This window comes from Antechinus flavipes, chromosome 3 (genome assembly GCF_016432865.1).
Source record: "Antechinus flavipes isolate AdamAnt ecotype Samford, QLD, Australia chromosome 3, AdamAnt_v2, whole genome shotgun sequence".
Classification (NCBI taxonomy): domain Eukaryota; kingdom Metazoa; phylum Chordata; class Mammalia; order Dasyuromorphia; family Dasyuridae; genus Antechinus; species Antechinus flavipes.
This window is the reverse complement of record NC_067400.1, coordinates 66892193-66914637: the sequence shown is the minus strand read 5'-3', so window position 1 is coordinate 66914637 and position 22445 is coordinate 66892193. Positions and strand designations below refer to the sequence as shown.

The window sequence follows — 22445 nt, the reverse complement described above, 5'->3', positions numbered from 1 at the left end:
GGGAATGAATGATTCTGTTTTCTCATGGAATTGGGAGGAATTGGAAAAAAAGGAAAAGTGTATACAGAGAACCATAATAAACATGCATTAGAAAGTTGGGTACTACAAAAACTACAATGATAATGTTTGTAAAGTGCTGTATAAATCTTAAGAGCTCCATTAACAGGATCTCAGTTGTAAACCCAATATTAGCATTCAATACCTAGTTTATCAGAATTCTTTGTAAGACATGAAGGAAACATTTTTCTTCAACAAATGAAAATACAGGTTTGGATCTTGAGGTCTTGCATATTCAAGGGGTCTTGATGAGCATGATTATAAAATTACAGCTTCATTTCAATATATTTGGTTTCCTTTATATAGTATGTATTTTATACTTTGAAAACCACTCCAAGGAGGAGTCTCTAGGCTTCATGCCAGTTGCCCCAAGGGGATCAAGAGGTAGTCTATGATAAAAGATTAAGAACCCCGAAAAACAAATACTTGCAATGTCATTAAGAAAATAATGAAACAAGTTTCCTGCTTTTTAGACTGTCACTTTCTAGGTGTACAAATAACAATACATTTGTAATTTTGTTTTGAATATAATTTGTGAGGCTTACTGCTGAATAGTTTTATATTCATTTGGGAAAATTAGAGGAAAAATAACGGGACATACAAATAAAAAAGATTCAGTCTTTGATGTGCCTGCTGAATTTTCACTTTGAAAAACAAGACTGCCACAGTATTGCAAATGGATGAATTCACTAAAAAGAATGTATTCAAATTCGGTTGATGTTCATTTTAATTCTGGGTAAAAACCAAATCATTTTCATAGGGATGCTTTGATAGCCTTTAGGAAGGGAATTGCGAACATTAACAGGAGCTAGCATGGATTTATCAAAAACTGGTTAAGCCACTAGACTGGCCTGATTTAACATTCTTCCTTTGGAAAGTTATAGTACACACCTAGAAAAAGGCTTTTGAGAAAGCCATGAACAAGGTGGAGATGGAGCCAGATTTTCTTAAGTTATTTGAACCTAGTAGATTGTGATTGATATGCATCAATTTATCTAGAACTTCTTAGGAGTGTTATGTCTCCAGGATCTGTCTGTCTGACCTTTTTGTGGTCAACATTTTCATTAGTGCCCAAAATTATAAAATACAGGGCTGGTAGTTTGTTGATGATCAATAACCATTGAGTATCTTCATTGCAATGTACAAATCATACTAACTCTTCCAAATTACAAATAAAACGGGTCCAGATATGACTTCCCTAAGCACCATTTATGCTGATACTCTACTCCCTTAATGAGAACCTTGCTTTCTTTTTATTTTTTATTTAGGATTTTTTTTTGAATATTTTTATTTTATTATTTTTTTAAAATAACTTTTTATTGATAGAACTCATGCCAGGGTAATTTTTTACAACATTATCCCTTGCATTCACTTCTGTTGCGATTTTTCCCCTCCCCCAGATGGCAAGCAATCCTTTACATGTTGAATAGGTTACAGTATATCCTGGATACAATATATGTGTGCAGAACAGAACAGTTTTCTTGTTGCACAGGGAGAATTGAATTCAGAAGGTATAAATCCAGGAAGAAAAACAAAAATGCAAGCAGTTTATATTCATCTCCCAGTGTTCTTTCTTTGGGTGTAGCTGCTTCTGCCCATCTTTGATCAATTGAAACTGAATTAGCTCTCTTTATAGAAGAGATCCACTTCCATCAGAATACATCCTCAAACAGTATCATTATTGAGGTATATAATGATATCCTGGTTCTGCTCATTTCACTTAGCATCAGCTCATGTAAGTCTCGCCAGTCCTCTCTGTATTCATCCTGCTGGTCATTCCTTACAGAACAATAATATTCCATAACAGAACCTTGCTTCCTTAACTGGAAAAAACCAGACCATCAAAGTGAATTCCCTGAGATTTCCGCAGTTTCCCACAATAAAACCAGTGTTCACACTCCCTATTCTGGTTGTCCATATTTTGCTGATATCGACCAATCCCTTTAATCCCAGATTGTGTTTCTTCCCTTTTGGGAGCTTGCTTTTCAATCACCTTCACATTTAGTCTCAACTATTGATGCTTACTTGCTTAGGATCCCTCCTTTGATTAGCTATCTCACTTAATTAGCAAAAAACCTCATTGCCTCCTATTTAACCCTTAAAGTCTGGATTCTATGTATAAACCCAATGTCCTCACACTTCAAGATAAGCAACTGATAAAGCAAATGGCCTTTTCTCAAACCATCATTCAGCAGCAGCTTTTGATGTCAATCCCTGTTCCTACTCTTGTACTCCATCTTCCTGGTTTCTCCTTGGTTTCTTCTTGGTTTCTTTGCACAATGCAAAGAATTCTGGACACGAGTCAGAGCATCTCAATTTGAATACTTTTAACTTTGTGATCTTGGGAAGTCATTGCTCAGCATTAGTTCTTGTAGTTGAAATAGATAAATTCTGAAGTCCTTCCAAGCTCTAAATCTTTGAGCTTATAAATGCTCTTATCTGTTTTCCTAGCTGCTCACCTGTTCCTCCATCTCTTGTGATTTATTACTCATATCACTTGTCATTGGCTTTCTACCTGTACACTTTTGGTACCTTAGTTCTCATGGGTTTAACTTGACTTTCATATGGTTATTATATATAAATCCCTTAAAATGCACAGATTACTCAAATATGCCCTTGTCTATTGTATGTTTTAAACAATGTTACGGAGATATCTTTAGTTTACAAATTCAAAACTTTCTCTCTGACCCTCTTCTCTTCCATATTCTCTATTATAGAAAGCACCACCATCTTATAGTCTTCCATTTTGTAACTTTAAGATTGTCTTCATCATCCTTCCTCCCACATGCCAAAAAATTGCCAAATGTTATTTCTACCTTCACATATCTTGAATGCAATCCCTTCCTCATTCACACAGTTATTACCTTAGTTCAGACCTTCCTCATTTCTGTTCTGGATTATTCCAATTATTTCTTAATTACTTTCCACTCTCAAGTCTCAGTCAAATTATCAACAAAGATTAAGTGCTTACTATGAACCCAGGCCTTCTTAATTCTTGAGAATACAAATAGAAATGTCCCTGCCCTCTGAGAACTAACATAATGACTCAAGGCATCATAAAAAAAAGGTGGGGAACTACATTCCCAGAGGTATGGTAGAAAAAGCCTAGAGAATCCACAGTACAATCTGAAAGGGAAGCTATATGTAGCTGGGGCATTCTCCCTAAAATGGAATTATGGAGTAAAAGCCAACTTTCATCAGCCATGTCCCGTTCATATACATGGGAATGTTCCTCAGGCTCCTTTCCTCTACACTTCTTTGGTAATCTCATTATCTTCATGGACTCAACTATCATCTCAATAAAGATGACTTCCACATTCACAAATGAAGCTCTCATCTCTGGCCTGCCAAAGGCATCTCAAACTCCATATGTAGTCATAGTTGGCATTTTACATCATTTCCAAGTTTGTAAAAAACCCCACGAGGTAGGTAGTGCTACATCAATACTGCCTTCATAGGTAGAGACCCATTGCGCCACCTAGCTGCATGAATCCAAAACAATTCATTACCTTTCTTACTAAGTGCATTTCTCTTCCCGACTTCCTTATTTCTAAGGTACTATCATTCTTCCAGTGTCATAGCTAAAGAGTCTTCTCTTCCTTCTACCTCATAGGTGCAAAATATAGTTGGTTGTGTTTCCCAGTATCTGTTATCTCCCTTCCTCTGCTTACATTACAACCATCCCAATTTAGGTTCTCCATTCTTACCTGGACTCCAGCAACCTCCCTATTGGTCTTCCTTCATCTTTGCTTCTCATGCTCCATATGTATGCTGAATTGTTATTCCTAAAGCACAATTCTGACTATCACTTAGCTGCTCAAGAAGCGTCAGTGGTTCCCTATTTGCAAAGAAGCACACATAGAGGAGTCTTGTTTGAAATTCAATCTGGTCCAGGACTGATTTCTGAGTCAAATATCAGGTATTTTCTCTGCATTGGTGTGGTGCTCCCCAGCTAGAAAAGCTGTGATGGCTCCTGGCCTTTCACAACACATGAGAAACAGTGGTCCTTGACCTGTCTGTCTGATAGTCTTCATACCTACAACATGATAAGCCACCTACTTTCACCATTATTATTGGTGCTGCATAAATATTAACAAGTAAACATATTTCTAATGATATAATAAATAAAAATATAACCAGTATTAATAAAAGTTATTGAAATTAATCTAAAATATTATATATGACACAAAGATGTTATCTTTAAAGTTCAAGAAATGTGTATGTCTTAGTTTAGGTCAAGCAATATGAGTTGAACATGACTGATAAAGCATGAACTCTGATAATGCTGTCTTGTGTAAGTCATCGGTAGCCCCTATACCTTAATAATTTTCCTCTTCTGAAAGTGCTGTGCTAGGTGCTGGGAAAAGCTGGCAAAAGATGATTCCTGCTCTCTCAGTCTAATAATGGAAGGAGAAAACAGGCAAGAATCTATGTATAAACAAAAATGAACAAGATAAAGTGGAAACAACAGAGAAAAGGCACAAGAATAAAGGGGGAATCAGGTGAGTAAATTACTGGGTCTTGAAGGAAGTTGGGAAAGTCAAGAGGTGGCGATGAGGAGGGATAAAGGACAGTCAGTGAAAAGCCCAGAGTGAGGATGTGGAATTTCTTGTTGAAAGAATACCAAGGAGCTCAGTATTACTGGATGGGAGAGTAAATGAGATGGGATTAGGGGAAAAATGAGGTATAAAAAAGAGAGGCGGGAAGGTGAGTAGGAGATAAAGGACTATGAAGACCAAAGGATTGTAGGTTTAATACATTGTGTGTGGGTGAAGAGTGGGGAGGGAGTAACACAATTCAGACCTGTGAAGTGGAAGACCACTTTGATAGCTGAATGGAGAAGGTTAGGAGAGACTTGGGCATTTATTGCAATAGTCCATATGTGCCTGGAAATTGCTTGAGGTCTCTCTAGTTTCCCTTAGAAAAAAACATAAAACCAACCCCCTGAGTAGAGACTGGAACTACAGAGTCCACAAAGAGATGGAATGAAACAATTTTCCAGCTTGAGATAGCTTGAAAAGACCTCAGGAAAGGTCAGTCTCATTGAAGTACAAGGGGGAACACAGCCCACCTCAAATAATGTCTAGGTAAGCCAGTGGAAGAATCTTAGCAATAGTGCAGATCAGCAAATGAAAAACCCTTAGTCCTAGTTCTGTTGAACAGAAGCTGAGCAGATCACTAGTGGAGCTTCCAGCCTAGGAAACCAGGCAACCACAGTCAGGATTAGTATGGGATGTTCCAGCACTGTGATCAAGTCACCAAAGACAAGAGTCCCTTGTGCTCAAAGCCAAAGCTCAAAGCAGCACAAGAATCTTGGGACAATGCCTCCCATGCCCCAGTACTCCCCCGTGGAACTAAACTAAAAGTAATGAAATTAGGGAGGAATGGGAGAGAAAGGAGCAAGAAACCAAAAAGAAAGAACCTTGACCATAGAAAGCTACTATGGTGATAGAGAAGACCAAAACACCAATTCAGAAGACAAAAAAAAGGCCTACATGTGAAATCTCAAAGGGGGATAAAAATTGATCTCAAATCCAAAGAGGCTTTTTCAAAGAGCACAGAAAGGATTTTAAAAATCAAATAAGAAATGAGAGATATGCCAGAGAAAGTCAACACCTTGGAAAAGGAAGGGAAAAAAAAATTAGCCAAATGGAAAAGAAGGTACAAAAGCTAGCTAAAGAAAATCCTACATTAAAAACGAACTAAGCAAATGGAAGCTAATGACACTGTGAGACATCAAAAATTAGTCAAACTAAAAAGAATGAAAAAAATAGAAGAAAATGTAAAACACCTCACTGGAAAAACAATCAACATGGAAAATAGATCCAGGAGATTCAATTTAAGAATTATTAGACTCTGAAAGCTACAAACAAAAAGAACATGGACAATATTTTTTCAAGAAATCATCAAAGAAAACTGCTTTAATATATCAGAACTAATCATTAAAAGAATCCATCAATTACCTCCTTGAAGAGATCCCACAAGAAAAACTCCAGGAAATATTGTAGCAAAATTACAAAACTATAAGATCAAGAAGAAAATACTACAATGTGCCAAAAAAAGAAACAAGTATCAAGGAACCACAGTCAGAATTACTCAAGATTTGGCAGCTTCTAAAATAAAAGATTAGAAGGCCTAGAATACCATATTCTGGAAAGTAAAGGAGTTTGGGTTACAACCAAGAATCAACTACCCAGCAAAACTGAGCTTAATTTTTCAGGGAAAAGATGGATCTTCAACAAAGTAGGGGACTTTCAGTTCTTTCTTTCTTTCTTTCTTTTTTAAGTTGAGGCAGTTGGGACTAAGTGACTTGCCCAGAGTCATACAGCTAGTAAGTTTTTAGTCATTTCTTATGAAAAGACCAGAACTATACAGAAAATTTGATCTTCAAACACTACTCAAGAGAAGCCCCCCCCCCCAAAAAAAAAGGAAACAGAAAAGGAAAAAAAAAACATATTGTTTGGCAATTAAATTGTTTATATCCCTACATGGTAAGATGATAGTTCTAACTCTTGAGAATTGTATCTTTTATTAGAGCAGTTAGAAGGGATATATATATATATATATATATGTAGACAGAGAGTGTAGACATAAATTGACTTTGATGCAATGATATTTTTTGGAAAGACATTAAGGAGTAGAAAAAGGATTATACTGGGAGATGAGGAAAGGGGAGGTAAAATGGAGTAAATTAAGTCATAGGAAGAGGCATACCAAAATCTATTACAATACAGGAAAAGAAGGGAGGAGGATAAGCATTGTCATCAGATTTGGCTCAAAGAGGGAATAACATTCACACCCAGTTGGGTATAGAAATGTATTTTATCCTATAGGGAAGTAAGAGGAGAAAGGGGAAGGGAGGGCAGGAACTGTAGGAGAAAAGGATAAGAAAAGGGAGAAGTGGTGATAGAAGAGAGGCAGGTTGATGAGGTAATCAAAAACAAAACTCTGGAGAGGAGGGAGAGGGTGAAAAGAGAAAAGAAGTTAAAATGGGAGAAAGTTGAACAGAGGGAAATACATAGCTGGTAATAATAACTGTGAATGTAAATGAGATGAACTCTCCCACAAAATGAAAGTGAATAATGGAATGGATTAAAAACCAGAATCCTACAATATATGGTTTACAAGAAACACATTTGAAACAGAGAGATACACACAGAGTGAGGTAAGAGGCAGCAGAATACATTGCTTTATTGCCCTTTGGGTATAGTTCCAAATGAAGCATGCTATTTTCACCTCTTTTTCTTTCTCATAGTTTTTCCTTTTTATTCTGATTTTTCTTTCCCACCATAACTCATATGGAAATATGTTAAAAATGAGTGTACCTGTGTTTTAAATAATAATCTATGTGTGAAGTGAGAAAAGCCTGTATTAAAGTGGTGACAGTGTCAGAGGAGAGAAGGAAGTATATGCAAAAGATATTATAAAGATAAAATCAACAAGCCTTGGCAACATTGGATTTGGGAACTGGGAGAAATTGAAGAGTGAAAGATGACACTTGGGAGACTGGACAGGTGATGATACAATATTAGGAAAGTTAGGAAGAGGTAAATGTTTAGAGAATTCAATTTTGAATATATCTGTGGTAATCCAGTTCAAAATATCTAATAAGCAGCTGGAGAGGAGAATCTAGAAGTCAACACAGAGATTATGACTAGGCAAGTAGACTTGAAAATCAGTATAGATATATTGGAATTCATAGGGTGATAGTGAAATAGTATAAATCAAGAAGAGAAGACTCAGAACAGAATCCTTTGGGATACTTAGACTTAGCAGATATGATGTGTATGATAGCATAGCAAAGGAAATAAAGGAGTGATTAGATAGTTATAAGGAATACTCAGAAGAGAAGAGAGTTTCAAGAAGAGTGTTATCTATAGTGTCAAAGGCTGCAAAGATGAAAAAGGATGAAATCTGAGAAAAGGCTATTAGATTTGCCTAATTAAAATATCTTTAGAAAAAGCAGTTTTGAATAATGAATTTGGAAGCCATACAGCAGAGAACAAATTGGTGGGAGAAAAGAAATAGAGGTATCTCTAATAGAAGGCTTTCTCAAGAAGTTTTATCACAGAAGGGAAGAGATATATGAGAGAATAGCTACCAGGGATAAATGGCTCAAATAAGATTATTTTGACGATGAAGAAGTTTTTGTAGGCAGGAAGGAAGCAGCTAGTGGAAGGGGAAAGTGAAGTGAGAGAGCAGGAATAATAGACAAAGGATTTGTTAGAGAATTTGGATTGTGCCTTATGGATGCGTTTTTCTTGGCAAGGTGAAAGACCATCTCTTCATGTGAGATGGGGTGACAGTAGAAATAGTAGCAAAGGCATTGGGATGATATGAAATGAGCAGAAGACCAGAAGAGGGAACTCATGGTAAATGTCTTCAACTTTTCAGTAAGGTAAGAACTGAAAGATTAGGGAGAGGGGGAACTATGGGAGGTTTGGCAACGGATGAAAAAAGTTAGAAGAATAACCATGGTGTGTGGGAGAGTGAATTGATTAGGGAGGTACAAAGTGAGAAGCCAGTAGTAGTTATGCAACATAAATTTGTAGTGGGGTCCAGTTGGCATGGTTTTATTTGTTTGATGAGTTCCCTATGTATTCATATCAATCTCTTTAGATAGTTTTTTTCCTCTTCCTCAGAACTATCTTTGTGTCCTCAGACTTTCATTCTTTAAAAAAAAACTTATTTATTTTATTCTAAATTTAATAAATAAAACAAGCATTTTCTTAATATAGAATAGGAAAAAAAGATTATTGCACATGAAACTGCAACTTGCTTTTCCTTTTAAATGTCATATGTCATATATAAATGTCATACATATACTGAAAGAATATTAAAATTAAAATAGTATTAACTATATTTATAGTTATGTTAAATGTGTATTTAAATATCCAATTAAGTTAATAGGTAACATCATTTTCTCTTTTTTTCTTTTCCTCTCCTTCTTCCCCTTAGAGAGGCTACCATTAGACACAAAAATATATATGTAAAATCATTTTATCCATACTTTTATTTACCAGTTCTTTCTCTGAATAGAGAGAGGATTTTCCTTCATATGTCTTTTGCAGTTGATTTGGGTATTTATAACAGTCAAAATGAGTTACTTGCTTAAAGTCATTCTTTTAATGGTAACATTGTATACAATGTTCTCTTGGTTCTGCTTCTTTTGCATTATTTGGTGCAAGTCTATACATATTTTTCTAATCTCATCATTTCTTATCATGCATGAAAAATTTCACTCTTGAATGGCACCTTTAGAATTTTAATGCATAGGATCCTACCTACTATTTCTCAGAATAATTTAAAAGATGCTCTCCCTAAATTGTCAATTATACTCCTTTTGATTTTACTCTCCTGTGCAGAAAGGCTTCAATAAAGATAACATAGGACTACAAAGCATGAAGAGGCCATGAACTGTACTGATGGAGAGAATATCTAAAATGACAATTTAAATCAATTATTTAATTAATTAATACAATGACTAGGTCTTCTCTAAAAAATACAAGCTAACATTTACATGATACCTCCTATGTGCCAGCACTTTACAAATATTATCTCACTTAATCCTCACAACATTCTTGAGGCAAACAGGGCTTAAAAAGCTATAAGTGTCTGAGACTGGAATTGAATTCACTTTTCCCTGATTCCAAGGTCCAGGGCTCTATTCCCTTGCTCCACCTACACAGACTACAATCCCTATGTTTAGTTATAGGGGTCCTCAAACTTTTTAAATAGGGGGCCAGTTCACTGTCCTCAGACTGTTGGAGGGCCGGACTGTAGTGAAAACAAAAACTTTGTTTTGTGGGCCTTTAAATTAAGAAACTTCAAAGCCCTGGGTGAGGGGGATAACCGACCTCAGCTGCTGCATCTGGCCCGCGGGCCGTAGTTTGAGGACCCCTAAGTAGATGGTTTTTGAAGAGTTAAAATATTAAATTTAAAATTAAATAAAAGTTAAAATACTAAGAAGAGTAGAAATATTGATTCTTCATGGTCAATGGCGAGCCTCTCAGAGCTTAACTAGGCTGATCTGGAGGCAAAAGACACACAGTTCATTGCTGGGTTTGCATGAAAACCTTTTCTAACGTTAAAGGACAACCAGTGGATATATTCTATCGTTATAGTTTTACCCATGTGCCATGTTGCTTCCAAGTAAGACTTTAATGGAGACTAAGCATATATAAGGTATTCAAAAGAGGGTTAGATACGAAAGACATGAAAACAGTCTTCATCATGTCATCATAATGGGAAATATATTGGGCAAATATACATCTTGCTGGCTTTGGCCTTCCCTAATGTTGTGTTGGAGGAGATCCAGTGCAAAGTCCAGGATTCCCTGTGGATAGACATGTCCTTCTGATACTCCTGTTTATACCTGACATCGTTCAGATTGCATCAAGCCTCCTGATATTAGATTGCATTAAGCCTTAAGATATTGCAGAGCCTCCTTCAAAGGAGCTTGTCCTGTCTTTCCATATAGGGAAGATGAAGTGTATGAAGGATATCTATTGCTGGATTTCAATAAACAATCTAAATAGACATCCCACAGAGCTTGTCCAACAGTGTGTCTATCTGGAACAGACAATACATACAAACAGTGAACTGGGTCCAGAGTTGGACAGGAAGAATAGAGTGAGCTGGACTACTTTCAGGAAATTGTAGAGCTCTTTTATTGACCCATGCTTCCCATGGAAGCAAAGGCTCATCTTTTCAACACTAACATTTTGTTATTATTGCTATATAATAGCAAGAAATAAAACATCACTATCTTCAATGAAATAAAAATGAATATCATACAGAAAGTGTAGAGAGGCGTATAGTAGTTAGGAGCAAGCTACAGTCTGTAATCAAGGAGGAAACACAGGAATAGAGGAATCATCAAGGAATTGTATGGCAGGAAGATAAGATCAGCTGGTCAAATAAAGACTTGAGATTGAAGTATGATATGTGAACTGCTAGAGTATTACTACTGGTACTCCTGAAATATTGTAAGAAAGCAAAGAGGGCATCAGGCACATTAGGTGGATCCCTTGTGGCAAATTTTTGGAAGACTATGGATGAAAGTTTCAAACATAAATCAATTGCAATTTGTATGAATAGAGAATTTCTAAAATTATGAGATCACAGATCTAATTACCTGCTTAAGTATAGAGTACAATTATCATTGTTTTTGTGGCAGAAATAATATGACATACAATAACAAAACAGAGGTGAACCAAAAGTTCTATGCTCCTAAACTGCCTATAGAATGCAGAACACTGTGATGGGGACATATCTAAAGAGGGCACCTACCTTCAAGCACCTTATAGTCTAGTAAGTAGCTAAATTAGTCAAAATTAAGCAACTACTATATTCCAGTCACTGTGATAAATACTGGGGATTTAAAAAGATACCATTCCAGGAGCTCTTCATTTAGTGGGGAAGGCAATGAGCAAACACATATATACAAATAAGCTATTTTCCTTGTGAATAAGAAATAATTGAGAGGAAATAATAAATAAGAATGTTTGAGAAAGGCTCACTGTAGAAGGTGGGAATTTGATTGAGACTTAAAAAAAGGCATGAAAGTCAGCAGGCTGGGATGAAGAAAGAGGGAATTCTAGGCACTGAGGAGCCCCAGAAATGCCCAGAGCTGAGATAGTGTCTTGTTTATGAAACAACCAGGAGACTAATATCACTGGATTAAAGAGTATGTGTGGAGGAGGAAGCTATGAAAAATTTGGAAATGTAGGAGGGGGCTATAAGTGCATTAGAGTTACAGATCAAAATACTATAGTGAAAGCTGAAGGGGAAAAGTTATCAATGAACTTGGGGTTCTGGGGGGTGGTGCGGGGAGAAGAGATAGCATTTGAGTTGAGTCTTAAAGAAAGCTTTTTCATAAGGAAAGGTAGGGAGAGGAGTAATCCCAAGATACAAAATAGCATAGAGGCACTGAAATGGGTCAGTGTTCTCATCATTGCTTTACAATCTCAAAACATGTCTGCCGAATGAATGATTTAGAATAAATGAGTTTCCTCAAGGAGACGTGGAAACAGAAGCAAATGATTTTAAAGATCATTTATTGAAAGCTCCTATGTGCAGGATATTGTATTGAACACTAGAGGGTGATGCAAAACAGGAAAAAGAAAGAAACATGACTCCGTGAATCTGGTTTACCGCGACGGAGTCTTAGTTTTAGGAAGTGACCAAAAATGCTCGCGTTGGTTCGACAAGGCCTGACGGTTAATGTTCTGATTTAATAGATGCGTACTGTATTTCTCTTATTTGATATACATTTAATAAAGGTTGTTGAGGCAAGAAAGGGCATAGTTCTGAACCGGGGGCGGAAGATAATGTTTCTGGAAAGGGGTCCAAAAAAGGGCAGAATAAAAGACAAGAGCGGGACATCAATTGGAAGGAGCGGCCAGTTAAAATATTGAACTCTGGGGTAATGCATGACTTCTGGTCACCTTAAGTCAATAATGTCATAAACAGAACCAGAGGGACCAATCCCCTTTGCTAACAGAGCACGGCCCCCTGGGGATGTGGGTGAGACGACTAATCGATTTTGGCGGGGTGCTATCGCAATGGCGCCATCCCAACCACGCTATCACTAGAAGGAACCAATGAGAAAGAAGTTGTCATCTCAGGTGAGTAGGTGGGTAAACTTTGGATTAGTCAGTTATTTATGTATAGGGGCCCCCCAAACTACAAAGTCTCTGTTAAGCCCCTAGAGATAAAGGCATGAGATCAAAGGTCATCGGTATTTCATTTAGTATGATAGGGAGAGACCTTTCACTCAATTCTAGCGGCTCTGTTAGATCATTATTAAGTTAGCAAGTGGACTTAGAAATGATATTCAGGTCTAACTGGCATGCAGATATCAGATCCAATATAATTGTGCAGATATCTTTCACATTTTAAGAACCTTTCTAATGAAAACAATGGCTGTATATGACAGCTTTCTTTTGTAATCTCTTTGCAAATCTCTCTGCAAAGAGCTATGACTAAACTGGTAATCAAGGGACGATTGATTTAGGTTTGCAAAATGCCTTGAAGTTCTATCACCCCATCATTTAAGGAAACTGAGACGCCTACGTGACTTTTTCAAGATCACGTAGGGAATGCAGAGTCAAAGTTCCCGTGCTCTTTCTGCTTCATTACATTAATTTGGGGTCTGAGGCCTCACAGCAGTTCTTGGTAGCTATAAAACTCGGGAAAAATCTTTTACTGTCTCTGAGATTCAATTTCTTTATTTTTAAAACAGAAGTGATAATGTTTATACTATCTACTTCACTGGATTGTTTCAAAGAAAGCACTTTATAAATTGCAAAGTTTAGGTCAAGGGAGCTCATTATTATTACAGCTTATTAATATCGATACAAACTGCTTTCCATTTTTCAGTGTGTTTCATGTTCAGTATTTTCTAATATGTCGATTGTGTGGAAATCAAGAACAAATACACAATAAGCTTAAGAGAGAGACGGGAATAAACCATGATTTGTGCCTTTTCAATCTAGAGATTTGAGACTATCATAGAATTTAAGGTATTTATAATGAATTTGGAAGAAAACTAAAAAGTTAATTTATGGCTTAGTGAATTAACAGATTTCTATAACTTGGAAGTTGCTAATATTTCTAATTGATTGACTTAAAGATATTTGAAAGTTGCAGAATGGAGATTCAAAATAATTAAAATTGTCATGTGTGAATTAAAACAAAACCTGTTTTGTTTTTTCTGGGTTTGTACTAAAAGAAACTTTTTTGAAAATACAAGACGATTCAGTGGATTGGAAGCTTTTAACTCAACAAACAAATATTAAGTATTTGCTACAATTTAGATGTTACACTAAGCTCTGGAGATACAAATTCAAATACTGCCCTCAGGAAGCTTCTTTCTAATTCAAGAGACAAATCTTTTCACTCTTTCAACTCCTACATCTGTTTTTGCTAAGTGTTGTTGATTCTACCTATTCAGCATATCTCCTATAGAAGAGTTAGGAATAAAGTACTGGACTTGGAGTGAGTGAAACAAGTTCAAATCTTGCATCAGACATTTAATAGGTATGTAATCTAAGTAAATTTCTGACCTCTGACCTCTGTGACTCTATTTCCTTATCTGTAAGATGATAATGATAATAATAATAATAATAATCACCTATTTTGCAGGGTTGCTGTGGGAATAATCTAGGGTCATATTTGCAAAGCACTTTGCAAAACTTATAGAAATGCTCGTTTTTCATTTTTGAAGCTGATCAATGACATTACAGAGTAATCTTGACTTATGGGTAAATTGGATTTAAGTGAGGCAGAGTTGCCCAAAATCTTCAGCTTCACTTTCAGAATCATCGAAGTCTAGCGGGAAGATAAAAAGTAAGACAAAGGGCTATGGCCCGGGATGCAATGGATAACCTTGCTGTCTTCTATGTCTGACCAAGCTCTAAGTGCTCCACCGCGCCTGCTTCAGCTACTTTCATGGCCATTGGAACAGATTGTTTCCATCTAACCAATTCCACCAGGGAAGTCTTCACATGTTTGGGGAAGAGACCCCCTTAACCCCGCGACGGGTTATCCTCCATCTGGTTTAACCCGTCTGGCGCGCCCCCATTTTTTTAACCGCGGTCCGCCGCGCTGCGTGTGTTATACCTTCTTGGAGCCACAGGTGAAAGTGGACATCAAAGGGGGCGTGATCAGCTCTGAAAAGGGCTCCACAGGCCTCCAGGGCTATCTAAACATTAGATATTTATTATATCTCAAGGCCATCTCCAATCATCCTGATTTTGAAGTCAAAGGGCCTACATGCAAGTACTACCACTTATGCTCGTGGATTTAGAGGAAGGGGATTTAACATTCTTTTTCATCTTGCACAAGTCCCCAATGTTGTAAATTCTTCAAAACAATGTTTCAGACAAATTCTTTAATCACTTACTACTTTTCCAGTCTGATATTTCTTTACACTTAAACTCCGTTATTCTGGAATATTGGCTTGGGAATTGGCGTTCCTTGAATAAGGCTCTCTTGCTGACTGTGCCTGTCTTTTCCTGTTGGTGGCCTGGGGTTTTAGCTAAAATCCATCTTCCACAAGAAGTCTTTTCCCGACTCCTTTTAAGAGCAGCATCGGAGATTAACTCTCATTTGCCTTGTAGATGTCTTTCATATACATAGTTGTGTTTTGTTTTTGTCTCCCCTATTAGAATGTGCATTCCTTGCGGACAAAGGCTGTTGTGTTTTTGTTTTTGTTTTTGCCATTCTTTGTGTCTCTAGCATTTAGCCTAGTGCCTGACACATAATAATTGCTAAGTAAATGTTTGATTTCTTGACTTTTTAACATCTAAATATAACTTAGGTTGACTCTGTCTCTACTCTTTGAACTTTAAGAATCAAGTATGTTATTTCACGGGCCTCTCTTCTCTGGCACCCTTAGGGGTATTGTTTAGAACTTTCACTGGCTACCTTCCCATTCGATTTTAGAAATCCAGTGATTAGCACCCCAATTCTATTTAACAGTTTAACAATGGATTAGCATTTGCAAAGGAACTTTTACTTCAGGAATATAACAAGAATAAGCATTTAAACATTTTCTCCAGTACCTTGGTTGTTTAATCACCCCCACACCACCTGGGTCTTTGGTAGGGAAGGAGGATTAAGCTTAATTTAATTCCTACGTAGCATTAATCTAAACAAGTTCGAATTTAAAATTCCACTGGGCTCCCTTGGGTTTCCTTTGCACTCCTCTGGTTTCTTAGGTCTGCTAGGCTCGCTTCAACAACTAGCTTGGAGTCTTTAAGGTCCCTGTGACTTCATCTTCTCGGTCAGGGGCTCCACTCTGCATCTAAAACTGAAAAGGACAAACAAAACAAGACCAAAATCCTCATTTCTTTCTTAAAAGTCACAATGCTTAAATTCAGGTCTTTCCCTGCCACTCCCACTACTGTGAAAGAATGAATCCTTCACCCTGAGATTGGAATGTAGGAGAGTAACTAAGTTGATGGAAAAACGCTGTTTCCAAACACAAGGGTACGCTAACACAAAATATACACACGTGCACACTGATTTTTCTGTCTCTCAGCAGATCCCAGTATCTCATCTGAATGCCTCCATTTTAGGTGATTTGGGCATTCACTATCCTCCTGTTACACAAATAAATAAATGTTCTATATACATACACACACATATGCACACATAGATATAAATATAGATAGATATTTAGATGTTTATATATAATTATATAAAACTATATGCAACTATATATACATGTGTGTATATATTTTTAACTAGGTGCTATGTGTGTACACATATTTACAAGTGCATATATTTATGTATGTGGTTATATATGAACATAACCTCTCTTGTTCTCTTTTACTATATTTCTGTCTCTCTTTTAAACGCACATAAAGATACTTTTTGCTGTGTTCTTTTCCTTCATCCCTGTCTCACATGATGATATGGTCTTATTCCTTCCCAACACTAACCCCTCTACTTGTTGAAGCAATTTCATTTCATCCCAGCTGCTCTAACAAATTGTTGGCTCTATCATCCCCACTCTTTCATTTATTTTCCTTTTTTTTCCCCCTGCAATTGGAGTTAAGTGACTTGCCCAGAGACACACAGATAGGAAGTATTATGTGTCAGGCCAGATTTTGTACTCAGTTCCTCCTGACTTCAGGGCTGCTCTATCCACTGCACCCAGTCTATCTATCGATCAATCTGCTCCCTTTTTCACTTATTTTCAATCTCTTCTCCCTTTTCTTAGTGCTTACTAACATACCCATGTCTCCCCCATCTTTTCATCCTTTTATTGCCATTATCATCTTAGATCTTTTCATCCACAGTGGGTGTCTACACACTTTCTCTTCACTAGTTCCTTTCTTCATTTGTTACAATCTTACTTTCATTGTTATCATTCCATTCAAACTTCTCTCTCCAATAATCCTAATGATCTCTTAGCTGCCAAATCAAATGGCTTCTTCTCAATCTTCATTCTCTTTGACTTCTCTGCAGCCTTGATCACTTTTTCCAACTTGAGACTCCCTTCTATTTAAATTTTCATGACTCCACTCTCACCTGGCTTTTTCTCCTACCTATCTGACTGTTCCTTTTCTGTCTCTTTTATTGTATCTTCCTCCATCTTCTTACTTTATTTCTCTTCTTTCACTTATTTGGTGTGTTCGGGGAAAACTAGAAACATTGTTGTGAAGGCTTTCCAAGACTTTTTCAGAGACGCTTATCCATCTTTGGTGTCCACTTTTACCCAACTCTCACCTGGGATTCTGAAAAGGTGAGGGAACTGACGTTGGTGAGTTAGGGGTATGTGTCTATATCAAGACTTCTCCTGGTGGAATGGATGAATGAGAACAATATCTTTTAACAGCCATGAAGGTGACTGAAGCAGGTGCTAGGAAGAGCTTATAACCTGATCAGACATAAAAGAAGCCAACGTCATCCACTGCAATCTCAAGCCAATGCCAGCCATCTTGCTTTTGTCCTTTCACTGGACTTTAATGGCTCTGGAAGAAAGAGTGAAGCTGATGACTTTGTATAGTTCTTATTTAAAATCGTTGGTCTTCTTTGAAAATGAAGGATGAGCAACAGCAGCAACAACAATAGAGCTCTCTATTGTACATCAACACTACCCATTATCTCAACTGTAAAATGCCTTCTAGGGAATGGAACTTTCCTGCTTCTTGACTTGTATCACTTCTTGCAGCCATCTGATTTTTTCTCACAAATAACCATGGACCTCAGAAAGTTGTTTCAATATAATGAGATTCTTATATACACTGATGCTGTGCTATCTGGAGAAAGTCCTAAGCTTTTAGCTTCATCTGTAGTTGAGCTCTGTGAATTTTCATTTAATAGCTGTGACTTAGAATTACCATGGCTTCAAGTATCATGTGGCCTTTGGAACATAACTTCTGTGTTCACATTAGTGTTCACTCCATGGTAGTATAGGCAAAATTCATTGTTGGTTAGTGTTGCCATCCACCTCTTGGCACTGGTGAAAATATGTTAGTGAATTGTTTGCAGACCATGCCGGGAACTTTGCTTCATCTTTGTTTCATCTACATAGTCTTTGAACTTTTCATTGACAAATCACTTCCGAGCCAAGAACTTCAGTTTGTGTATGAGGTGCCAGATTTCACCATCACCATTCCTCTGTTGGTAAATACCATCAGTTATATATAGTGACTTTTATTATCCTTTTGAATTTTCCAGGCTAGCATCTATATATAGAAAAAAAAAAAAAAAAAGACTTATTTGTTTTCTTGTAGGTTAGCACTGGTACGTGTTAGCTAAGAATGTGTCCCTGAGGTGTTGAGGGGAAGATTGTGTACTTTGTTAAGGCTTTATCTTTGAAATAAACATTCCTTTGTAAGAGCTAATTAATGTTAAGTAGTTAAATGGAACTGGGATTCTACTCACTAGTTAGTGCCTAAAGTGGAGTGAGAGCAGAAGCCCAACGACCTTAGAGAAGAAACAAACCACAAACCCTCAGTATATCGTAGAACCTGGAACAAAGGATGTATCTGGTCTGACTTTGGGAGAGTTGTCCAGAACGTATGCGCCATATTGCTAAGAATTCTTTTCCAAACCTCTATTTATAGTTCTTCTTGGTGATTTTTAGAATGTTGCATCAAGAGACTTCTGCTTGTATTTCCGCCCATAATATGACAACATATTGAAATCAAATCAGCTTCATTTTTTCAATAAATTAATCCATAATGATATATAAAATATCAAGTATTAGAAATGCAGTTCTATGTGATTGATAATAACAATGAATCAATGGCTGCATGCGGTTATTATATAGCAAATAGAAAATTAGCAACATTAATTAGTGACAATACAAAATGACATGCAGAGAATAATGGGAAAATAGTTGTGATTAATATATACCAATTATTAGATACCACTCATATATGTACACATTCTCATAAAAATACCTACTTAGTGCATTAATCACCAACATTAACAAGAAATAATTTATAATAAAATCAACCTATAACTACAATAGCAAAATTTTGGAAGGGGGACACACACCCGTGGAAGACTAAAATAACAACAACAACAGAATTATAATCAGATTTAAAGAAATCAGAACTGGGAAAATATAATTTCAATGAATTACAAGAAAATAAAGCTTTTTTTAATTAAGCAAATTTTAAAAATGAGAAAGATTAAAAAGAAAGCAAATTCTTCCAAAATCTGCAAGAAAACTTGGATTAAAATTAGTTCAAAATCCAAAGACAACAAAGAAAAAGAAATCATTCATGAGTGTGTCTCTGAAGCAAATCTGCTTAAAAAGCAAACTGAATGATAATAAAAGGAAGAATGTAAAATATAATTAAAAAATTTTTAAACCATGAGAATCTTTTTTTTTAAATTCTAAACATATATTCATACATGGAAGCCCCTGATGATAGGGATGGGAGGGGTGAGTGAGAGAGGTGTGCCATCCATGAAAAACAGGGGCCCTGAGGGGATGACTCCTCGATATTAAGCAATGTTAGCAACAAACTCATGGACTTTGATGTCAAAGGACCTTTAGGAAAAAAAATTCACCAATCTACCACCTTTTATGGCTCTTAACTGGTTTTCTTAAAATTTATCTAACTTGTTTGAAAAGAAAAAAAATCTGGAGTGTGACCTGAATATATACACACATATATACATACCTAATATACTTTTAATCAGCTCTACATCCATTCAAATTCTTCTCGAGGGGGAAAAAAACACCTTTTCAAAGGCTTTGGTTTCTCTTTTCTCAATCTTGCTCTGAATATGTCATAATCATCCAAATTTATGTTATATAGCCAACTATATTTCTTGCTAATAGTTTCAGTTTAGAAGCAAGATTGAACAGTTAAAGGAATAATGTTTTCAAATAACTAAACTGCTTTGGCTTCCATTGAGAGGAGGAAAATGTCTTCTCCCCACACCCATTCTCAAATTGGGTTAGAGGGGAAATAGAATAGGTAGACAAAAAAGCAGTTTCCTTGGTTCAAGAATGAAGTGAAGGAAAAAACCAATGTTTTGTAGGTTTTTGTGTCTTACCAACCATACAGTCTTCTGGTCTGTCCACTTTTACTTATTCCCATTTTTGGTCACACTGCCTCAGCTTTGCTCTGTTCTCCCTCATGCCTGGTCAGCACCTCAGGTCCAGTCCAGTTCAGTCTTCCTCATTCCTACTGTTCTCTTCTCCTTCCTGCTCCCACAAATTGGCAAGCAGGGAGAAGGCCTGGCCAACATGGATGCCAGCCAATATGGACTCTTTCTCCATTCTCAGGCTACCTACCAGTGGAAGTCCTTTCAAGGTAAAAAACCACAGAAACATGCTTGTCCAATGACAGGTAGAAACTTTTGACCCATCAAGTCTCCATGGTAAAGGTTGTGGGGTGATACTTGCCTAGACAGGGGTGAGAACTTTAAACAAATGGCAGGCGTGAGAATGGAACGAATTTTCCTCCGAGTCATTGAACTGGTGAGAAATAGGCATGACCTAATCAGTACTATTTAAAACTACTTTTTTCCTCCTAATATTTAATCCACAACAATCCGATAAACTTTTATAAAGTGTCTACTATGTGCTAAGCACTGGGGATACAAAACAAAAAGGCAAATAAAAATCTCTACCCTCAAGGAACATGCAATCTAATGGAAAGGCAACATTCAAACAAGTATATATAAAGCAAATTATACACAGGGTAAATAAGTAACAGAGGAAAGACACTGGAAATAAGGGAGAATGGGGCTTCCTTGAGGAGACGGGATTTTAGTTGGAATTTAAACAAAGTCAGAGAGGTCACTAAATGGTTCCTGTTTAGAAGAGTACATGTTGGGAATCGTCCATCAAAAAGGACGGAGGGATAGAGTAATCAATGTCTGAGCTAAATTAGGTGCCTAATGAGGAAATCTTTCCCTTTTCAGGGGCCCAAAGGACTAACACTGCTCAATCTTCCACATGCAGAGTTAGGGCCCGCGTCATAGGTGCGTGTGAAAAGCAAAGAGTAGCACATCTCTAATTAGAAAACTGATGATCACATCCTGGGCACGCTGCCCAGGCAGGTGGCGTGGATTTTCATCACTAGAAGGATTGAGGTGAGCTTTGTCAAAAGTTTCTATTTCCCTTCTTCCCAGTGTTATGCCAACGCTAAATCTACACTGAAGTAAGGCAAATGACGATTCACATAGTCATGTCTGTGCAGAGTCAGAGCAGATCCAAAAATGTAGCAGATGGGTTCTTGAAAAGTTATTTATTTATTTTTTATTTTTTTTTATTAAGCTCACCATACTGACCAAAGACAAAATGGAAAGAGAAGAACGTAATGAATGAGAATCACACCGACCTTCTCTTTCCATTAGTGTGGCTCAACTTTATCAAAATCTTATTTCCAGAAGTTAGAAGCATCTGCAAGAATTGAGGAATTCTGAAAGGTCTGTCTATTCAGTTAGTTTTGTCTTTAGCAACGTGGTGATCAGGGTAGAGAGGTTCGCTACCCCAGAGGTTCTCACAATGTGCTCCAGAGAATCCTTTAAGAGGGTTTACAAATTCAAACTTAATTTTTATTTCTAATATAACCCACATAAACAAAATCACTTTGATAGGGCCTCAATAATTAATAGTTATAAAAACACTGAGAACAAACGTTTGAGAACCACTGCTCTATTTTACCCATGCTTACTTACCACATGGTAAGCTGTAAATGCTAGTTGTTATCGCTGGATCTGTGTTAGGGACCATTACATTGGGTTGGATCTTTGATTTCTCAGAGTGAAAGTGGTCCTAGAAATAATACACCCCCCAAAATTTATATATGATTTGTGATTTACTTGGAACAGAGAATTGGATAAGGGATTGGGTTCCCTCGATCAGGCTTGGTTTATATTTTGCGATTTATATTCTTAGTTGTCTAGAATGTTGAGCTGTTAAGTTACTTGCCCAATGTCCTGCAGTAGGGCTCACGAATCCAAGGCAGTTCCTGAAGTCAGGTCTTTTTAATTCTATGGCCAGTTTTTTTTAATCCACATTACACTGCTGCTGCGTCTCAAAAGATGATTTAATTAAAAAAAAAAAAAAGCAAATAGAATTGTGTGGGATGAAAGCTTTTCCATAAATGGCTAGTACTCTGGAAACAAAAGTTTTCATTTCTAGGAAAATAAAGAAATTGACAGAGATTTTGAGAACTTCATTTAGTAGGGGACCTCAGCTACAAACAGATCCAATACAAGCATTTTGTTAGCATGAGAAAAGGAATCAGTGAGGCTACAAAACAGAAGTCGGCAAGAATAGCCCAGATGAAGACAGAAAGGCATGGAAGGATGCGTACAAAAGGCTGTGCCAGGAAATGAGGGTAGGCCTGTGTAAAGACTGCAAAGAATTCAGAAGATTTTGTTTCAAAGAGGCAGAA

General features: G+C 36.8%; 1 long non-coding RNA gene across 1 annotated transcript; it reads right to left on the bottom strand.

Annotated features, from left to right (window-relative positions):
- Positions 1-12099: 12099 nt before the first annotated feature.
- On the bottom strand, positions 12100-19128 carry LOC127553127 (uncharacterized). Its single transcript, XR_007951668.1, has 2 exons — positions 17118-19128; positions 12100-15874 (listed from the first exon to the last, which is right to left on the bottom strand). It is a non-coding gene; the product is annotated as an uncharacterized LOC127553127 (long non-coding RNA).
- Between the last annotated feature and the right edge of the window lie 3317 nt (positions 19129-22445).